This window comes from Miscanthus floridulus, chromosome 17, assembly GCF_019320115.1.
Source record: "Miscanthus floridulus cultivar M001 chromosome 17, ASM1932011v1, whole genome shotgun sequence".
Lineage (NCBI taxonomy): Eukaryota > Viridiplantae > Streptophyta > Magnoliopsida > Poales > Poaceae > Miscanthus > Miscanthus floridulus.
Window position 1 is genome coordinate 25,849,453 of NC_089596.1, and position 8,502 is coordinate 25,857,954.

The following is an 8,502-nucleotide window of genomic DNA, read 5'->3' on the forward strand; positions in this document are numbered from 1 at the left end:
TTTTTGCACATGCGGGTACCGGATTTTTGATTCTGACAGTACTTCACTGATGTAGTATACTGGGCGTTGTACTTTATATACGCGTCCTTCTTCTTCTCTTTCTACTACTATCGCCGTGCTGACCACAGTAGAAGTTGCCGCAATGTATAGCATCATGTCTTCATCTTTCTTTGGAGGTATAAGAACTGGTAAGGAGGTGAGGTATGCCTTAAATTTCTTGAAAGCTTCATTGGCTTCTTCCGTCCACTTGAACTTGTCTGTCTTCTTTAGTAGTTTAAAGAAAGGTGACCCATTTTCGCCGAGTCTTGAAATGAAACAATTGAGTGCCGCCATGTAGCCTGTTAGTTTTTGCACATCTTTGATGCTTCGAGGAGGGCCCATCTCTGTTATGGCTCGAATTTGCTTGGCGCTTGCTTCGATTCCGCGATGACTGACCAAGAATCCGAGTAGTTGTCCTGAAGGAACTCCAAATACACATTTGTTTGGATTCAATTTCCACCTCTATCTTTTCAGGTTTTCAAAGGTTTGCTTTAGGTCTTCGATTAGTGTATCCAGGTTCTTTGTCTTTACCACTACGTCATCTACGTATGCTTCTACATTTTTGCCGATCTGATCACCAAGGCATGTTTGAATAGCTCTTTGATAGGTGGCTCCAGCATTCTTGAGTCCAAACGACATGGTTTTGTAGCAGTAGGCACCGAACAGAGTGATGAAAGATGTCTTGCTCTGGTCTTGTTCTTTTAATGCAATCTGGTGATATCCTAAATAGCAATCAAGAAAGGATAATAGGGCAGATCCTGCTATTGAATCAACTATCTGATCAATGCGTGATAGCCCGAACGGATCTTTCGGGTAGTGTTTGTTGAGATCTGTGTAGTCGACACATATGCGCCACTCGTCCATATTCTTTTTCTATACTAGAACTGGGTTTGCTAGCCAATCTGGATAAAGGATCTCTCTGATGAATCCGGCTGCCATTAGCTTTGTGATTTCTTTTTTAATCGCTGCCTTCATGTTAGGTGAGAATCATCGTAGCCGTTGCTTTACAGGCATGGAGCCTTCATTGATATCAATTCTGTGCTCAGCCAACTCTCTTGGGACACCTGGCATGTCGGCCGGCTTCCAAGCGAAGATATCTCTATTGTCCCGAAGAAAGTTGGTGAGCGCGAGCTCCTATTTTGCCGAGAGGTGGGCGCTGATGGTTGCTATTTTGGAGGGATCGCCAGTGCCCAGGTCGATTTGCTTGATGTCAGCTTCTTTTGGTGGTGCGAGGATGCTGGGCTTTTTTGCCGGTATCTCTAGTTCTTCTTGGCTTATTTCTGCGGCAATAGTGGCTATTTCTTTTCTTCCATTGTCGGCTTGTGCTTTGGCTGCAATTTGGATTGCCTGAATGTCACAGTCAAAAGCGCATTTCAAATCACTTCGAAGAGAAAGGACACCGTTAGGTCCTGGCATCTTAAGCAGTAGGTACGGATAATACGGTATTGCCATAAATTTTGCTAGCGCTGGGCGCCCAAGGATTGCATGGTATGATGAATTGAAGTCCGCAACCTCAAACTTGATGAACTCTGTACGGTAGTTCAAGGAAGTTCCAAAAGTAACTGGTAGAGTAATTTGTCCAAGTGGCATGACTGCCTTACCGGATACTATGCCATAAAAAGGTGTACTTATTGGTGTAATCATCCCGGCGAGTTGTAGTCCCATCTTCCTTAGCGTTTCTGAAAAAATGATGTTGAGTCCAGCTCCCTCGTCGATGAGTACCTTGGTGATCGTCATACCAGTAATAGTTGGATCTAGAACCAGTGAGTAATGGCCTGTGTTTCCTACACTAGTCCATTGGTCTTCTCTTAAAAATTGGATCGGATACTGTGACCAATTGAGATATCTTGGAGTAGCCGGTTCTGCTGCCATGATAGTTCGTAGTGCTAATTTTTCTTGATGTTTGCTTCTAGAATCAGGGGCCCTGGTGAAGATCACTGCTATCGTCCCCCTAGATTTTTAGAATCCCTTGTCTTCGTGGTTGTTCTCATCTTTTTTCTGATTGTCTTCTTTAGTGTTCTCCTTACTATCTTTTCTTGTGTATTGATCATTGAAGGTGTAGCAATTTCCGATGGTGTGCTTCCCATTAGGGTGCAATAGGCAACGTATGTTTTTGATGTCGTCATATCTTCTGGGTTTGGAAAACTTCTTTGATTTGTCAGCCATTGCCACGGTGTTGTCTGGTCCATGTTTTCTTTCCTGATGTATGCTATTTCGATGATTTTGCTTTTTCGGGTTGTCTCGGTTGCTTCTATCCAGGAACCTTTCTCGTGTCTTCTCTTCTGCAGTAATCATTTTTTCTACTGTTCGTCTGAATTCTTCATTGTTTCTCAGATTTTCTTTGCAGAAGTCTTGAAATTGCTACCTAGCCATGATTCCGTGAGAGAAAGCTTCAATTACTTCTCGTTCGGTGATGTCATGTACTTGAGCTCGTAGTTTGCCGAATCATCGATAGTAATCCCTGAGACTTTCACCTCCCTTCTGCTTAAGTCCTTTTAACTCTGCGTGGGTGATTAGGTGTGTAATGATACCTGCGAAATTTTCACATAAAGCTCTTTGCAAGTCCTCCCAATTTATGATTGATCCTGGATTCAATTTGTCGAACCATTGGAGAGGCATGGTTTCCAGGGCCATGGGAAAGAACATGGTCTTAATATCATCGTCTCCTCCGGCTAGTTCAATTGATTGCGAGTATATCCTGAGCCACTGCTTTGGTTTAGTTTTGCCATCATATTTAGAGTGGTTGGATGGTTTGAACTTGTGAGGTAGTCATATTGACGCGAGTCTGCTTGCAAAACAGGGGAATCTATCATGCGTTCCAGCTTCTTTGAATTCCGATTCGGCACCTCCTTCTGGCCAACTGTTGTTTTGATGCGAGTAATCCTGCGAGGCTGTCCGGGCAGGCGCCCTGCTTCTGGTCTTTCTTGGTTGTTCAACTCGGTGGCTCTGACTATGGTCCCTTCTACTTTCTCTGTTACGACTCCCACTTGGTTCAAGTCTCTTGAAAGCGGACTTTCTTTGATTTTGATCTTCTTGCCTATGGGTCGTTGATCTAGCGGGTAGTCTTGAGTGGGTCCTTTCTTTGTGCGTCCTTAGGGCTGCTGGCCGGAGAAAATCCCGGAGCTGTTCTTGTTTTTCACTAGGATGTGAGGTCGCTCTGAGTTCTTCTAATGCTTCTCGGATCTTATCATAGGGTGTATTTGCCGTGCGTCTTTCCTCGACTTCTTGTTGTGATTTTCTTCTATCGTACTCGGCCAATTCTGACTCATATCTGATCCAAGCTTCCTTGCGCTGCCTAGCACGGTGTTGGCGTCCTTGTTTCAACTTGTTTTTTCTTTCTTTGGCTTGTTTCTGATTCTCGGTCTCACCATCGTAGCCCTGAGCAAAGGGTGATATGTTGGATTCTGATTCATCTGATGACCTGACAACGGGCGCTTCTGGTGGGACCAATGGTGATCGAGGATGGTGAACAATGAGTACTTCCCGTGCGTGAACTGTTCTATTATTGGCATTAGTTTCCACACTGTCGGAGTTGCTGATAACTTTAGTAGAGGCCTCAAGGTCGCAGATCGAGTCTCCTTCTTGGTAGGGTAGAATTGTCGTTGTCATCGTGTCGACCAGTCGGGTACTGCTATCCTCAGGAACAGAGCCTGCCCAGTGGACGATGCAATCTTGAGATGTTATAGTTAGTACGAGACCTTCCTGAGCTCCCTTCAGTGGCATTCTAAGCATCGGATCGAGGAATCCTTCGGGCCGTGTCTGATAAGGTGTTGCCATGTTGTGGAGTCCGAACAGAAAAGGATCCGGCTTCTTGAAAAGATTCTGCGTGTACTCCGAGTTGTATTCTTGATAGGCCAGGGCCACGTTCTTAAGCCCCATCGGAAAAGAACTTGGTTTCTTGAAAGAACTCGGATAAGACTCTATCTCGGATGCGGAGCCTGAGTTCGAGTCGGATGCGCAAAGCCGCAAAACCTGAGTTGAATCGGACATTATGAGCTACGTGAATCTTTCGGTGATTTGATCTGTCGTAGTCGCCGAAATAGAATAGTCTTCATGGTGATTCGAATCTTCAAGGAGACGGCCTTGGAGCTTGCCATCGTCGCCTGCCTCGTAGATCCATGAACCGAATATGAAGATTGATCCCTTTTGAGAAGATCATGTTGTTGAGGTCCATCGAGCTCTCGGATGCAAATTTGTCGAGAGCCCCTACCTAGCGCGCCAGCTGTCGATGTTTGACCACCGATAGCCTGCCACGGGGTTACCCAAGATAGTATGTTTGGGCTTCAGCGTATGCGGAACTTGACGATGAACGCAAGAGACAGTCGATTTATCCTGGTTCAGGCCCTCGATTGTAGTCGAGTAATAGCCCTACGTCTAGCCGGCGTTAGCCTTTACGTTGGATTGATTGTGTGTTGCTGTGTGTGTTGTGTTGTTACCAAAAATCCCCTCCTCTAGGAACCCTGCCCTTCTTTTATATAGTCAGGAGGTCAGAATCCTAGTCGGTTTACAATGAGAGTTCCTAGTAGAATTACAGAATACTACTACTACTAAGATTACATGGGGAGAAACCTAGTTAGATTAGATCTTCTCTCTTCCTTGCGGGGTATCCTGTGGGTCCCGCATCGACAAGCCCCCGAGCACTTCATGGTTGAGCTCTGGAAGCCTCGTCTTGTTCTTTCAGGTCTTGTCGAGCAGGAACAAGCGTCATCCAAGTGCTTTCTGGAGCGAAACCGTGTAGCGCTCTGTGAGATCTTCGCGTGGTGTGTACCTTTTGAAGAAAAAAGTACTCCTTTGACCACCGATAGCCTGCCACGGGGTTACCCGGGACAGTATGTTCGGGCTTTAGCGTATGCGGAACTCGACGGTGAATGCAAGAGACAGTCGATTTATCCTAGTTCAGGCCCTCGACTGTAGTCGAGTAATAGCCCTACGTCCAACCGGCGTTAGCCTTTGCGTTGGATTGATTGTGTGTTGCTGTGTTGTTGTGTTGTTACAAAAAATCCCCTCCTCTAGGAACCCTGCCCTCCTTTATATAGTCAGGAGGTCAGAATCCTAGTCGGTTTACAATGAGAGTTTCTAGTAGGATTACAGAATAATACTACTACTAAGATTACATGGGGAGAAACCTAGTTAGATTAGATCTTCTCTCTTCCTTGCGGGGTATCCTGTGGGTCCCGCATCGACACACATATAGAGATAAACATTTAAATAGATACATTTTCTACTTACTTCGTACTTGTTCGGACACACAAACTCCAACGTATTCTTAGGGTTTATCACAGCTCGATCTCTGCATTCGCACAGAGAAGGTTCTCGAGTCGTCTAACTACGGCTAGGTGCTTCTCCTTAGCCATTATTGGCGGGGGTTAGGGGGGTGGAACCCACCGCTGGAAGTGCTCATGTGGATGTTTCCCTCTACACCAATCTTCAAAAAGGAGGTACCTAGGGTCAAATTTGTCTACATCGTCGATCCACTGAAAGAAAATGCACCTCTTAAGGGCCTACACAACAAAATTCCAACAAAATATTAGTAGCCTACTTATACAAATGAAGAAAAAAAGAAAGTGAAAACAATTATTTACATTAAAACAACTACATGTGTAGAAGCAACGCGCCGCTGTGTCCGGATATCTCGATTGAAACACGTCGGCTGGGAAACCACAATCACAGTTAAGGACAGGGAGATCAGGAGGGACGGGGGCATCTTTGTTAGACGTGTCAGGGTATAATTCTCGAGGACGACCCTGTTTTCGCCAAAACTCCTCCCGATACATTTCTTGCATCTAACAAAATGGTTGTAATTTAACAAACAAAAATCAAAACATCACAAATTAATGTCAATGAGAACTATTTGCATTACAACAAATAAAATATAACCTACACTTTGGTGTAAACTTTATCTTAGAAGCAAACATAAAAACTATATAAAAACTATACTTTGGTCAGTAAAAAATAAAATTTGGTACATCAACAGTGTGTCCATGTATTTATTCACATATAAAAGTTGAGATGCAAACTCAAACAAGCAAAATTCTTATAAAAATTGACCTTAGAATACATGGTAATCATAATTCTAACTAACCAATTAACTTTAACATTAGCAATCCTAATCCTTCGATCCAACGTTCTAACGAACTCAAATTTTCCTCCATACCCTAACTACTCATTCAAATCCTTTGATCCACCGTTGAGGCTGAGGAGGAGCTTCATTATCTTGACAAGGCCGAGGAGGAGCTTCGGGGAAGGTAGGGAGAGGGCCGGCAAGGGAGGGTGCGACCAGCGGCTGCCGGCGGTGGGCGCGGGCGAAGGGCGTGGGCGTCTGGCGACGGCGGGCGCGTGAAAGGTAAAGAAAGGAATGGAGAGAGAGAGAGAGTCGCGTCGCGGGTCTTTACTGGGGCCTGCTGCGCCGTGCGCGATGGCGTGTCTGTGCCGCGCTGTGATCTGTGGCGCGGCAGGCCCATCGCGCCATGATCTGTGGCGCGACAGAGCTGGCCACGTCACCGGTCGCTGCCACGGTGACAGCCTAGCCGCGCCACCATGCATGACGCGATAGAGTGGTTTGACCACGCCATGTCAGTTGGCACATCCAAAAGTGTTAGTTTTGAAAAAAATAGTGTTAATTTTAAAAATAATTTTAAAAAAATTAAAAATAAAAAAATCACCCTTGCCTGGCTCGCTGGTTGCTGCTGCTCTCTACCGACCCTTGCTTATATGACTGTTCGCTTGGCTAATAAGTCATGGCTGAAAGTATTGTTGACTGATTGGTTGTGAAAGAAAAATACCGTTCGTTGGCCTGAAAAGCATAGGTTATAAGCGCGATGACGGTGACTGGCTGCTGGCTCGCGGCACACCGCTGCCCACTCGCTCGCCCGCCCGCGTCAACACATCACGCTCCTCATTTTCTCCCTGCCCTTCCTGCTTTCCCTTCCCCTCTCCTATTGTCTCCTACGAGAAAATTGCAATTATAGGCCGCAAAACAATACGCTTCGTTATTATAGGACTCCAAACATCAATTTCGCTAAAACGACCTTTGAAACGTTGGCATTTTGTTATACATGACATTTGGTCTTTTTAATCATTTTTCTCAACTAAAATACATATATTTTACCATGATGTGACCGTATTGCCCTCAGGGCTTCAATTGATGTGGGATGGGGCTGCTGGCCGCTCGCCTGGCCTGCCTGATCGACACGGTGGCGATCCTACTGGAGTGGGTGATGGCGCGGATGGTGCTGCACCCGGGGATCCGGTCCAAGACGCTGGCCTCGCTAACTTTCTCCTTATCCATGAATATGCTCTCCTTTCAGAAAAAAATCAAATTCTTTTCTACGTTGACAAAATCGATTTCAAACAAATGGAAAAAGATACATATCAAGTATGCAGTAAGAAACACATTGTAATATTACTGAAACATTCTCTCCACATAGTTCTCATCACATATCCGGTACTCCTAACAGTGGAGCACTGTGAACACTCCTTACCAAACGCAAACAACAAAAACAGTAACATAGACAAAACCACAAATGCAGATTGAACACCATCTCTCCACCAGAAAAACAAATTATGCGGCATAATAAAATGCTAATAATATAATTATGCATGGAACTCGATCGCGCGCCAGCCATGCGTAGTTTGTGCTTTCAGCGATCACCACCTGGGCGTGGGCTTGCACACGAGGGGCTTCTCCATCTCCAGCGACATCTCGAGGCGCTCTGCCAGGTCGACGCCGCCGTCCGCCGGCGCCCACTGGAAGCGGTGCAGCAGCTGCGCGAGCCAGAGGTGGACGGTGGCGAGCGCCAGCGTCTTGCCGGGGCACACGCGCCGTCCGGCCCCGAACGGCGCGGGCCAGAGGTCCCCGCCCAGCACGCTCACGTCCTCCTCCTCAAACCGCTCGGGTCGGAACGCGGAGGGGTCCGCCCACACCGCGGGGCCGTGCGCGATGGCCCACATGTTGACCATGGCCGTGGTGCTCGCGGGGACGAGGTGGCCTCCAACCACCGCGTCGTGCACGGCGAGGCGTGCCCACGAGAGCAGCGGGCCGAGCGGGTGCACGCGGAGCGTCTCCTTCACGACGCGCTGCAGGTAGGGCAGCCGGGCCATGTCGGCGTCGAAGATGGCGTGGCCACGGCCCACGACGGCATCCAGCTCCGCCTGCGTCTTGGACTGGATCCCCGGGTGCAGCACCATCCGCGCATCACCCACTCCAGCAGGATGGCCACCGTGTCGGTCAGGCAGGCCAGGCGAGCGGCCAGCAGCCCCATCCCACGTCAATTGAAACCCCAAGGGCAATACGGTTATATCATAACAAAATACATGTATTTTAGTTGAGAAAAGTAATTAAAAAGATCAAATGTTATGTATAACAAAGTATCAACATTTGAAGAATCGTTTTAGCGAAGTCGATATTCGAAGTCCTATAATAACAAAGCGAGTTATTTCGTGTCCTTTAAATACAATTTTCTC

The 8,502-nt window shown here is 46.8% G+C and overlaps 1 pseudogene; it reads right to left on the minus strand.

Annotated features, from left to right (window-relative positions):
- Nucleotides 1–7,686: 7,686 nt before the first annotated feature.
- LOC136515438 (cytochrome P450 78A6-like) lies at nt 7,687–8,300 on the minus strand (annotated as a pseudogene).
- Between the last annotated feature and the right edge of the window lie 202 nt (nt 8,301–8,502).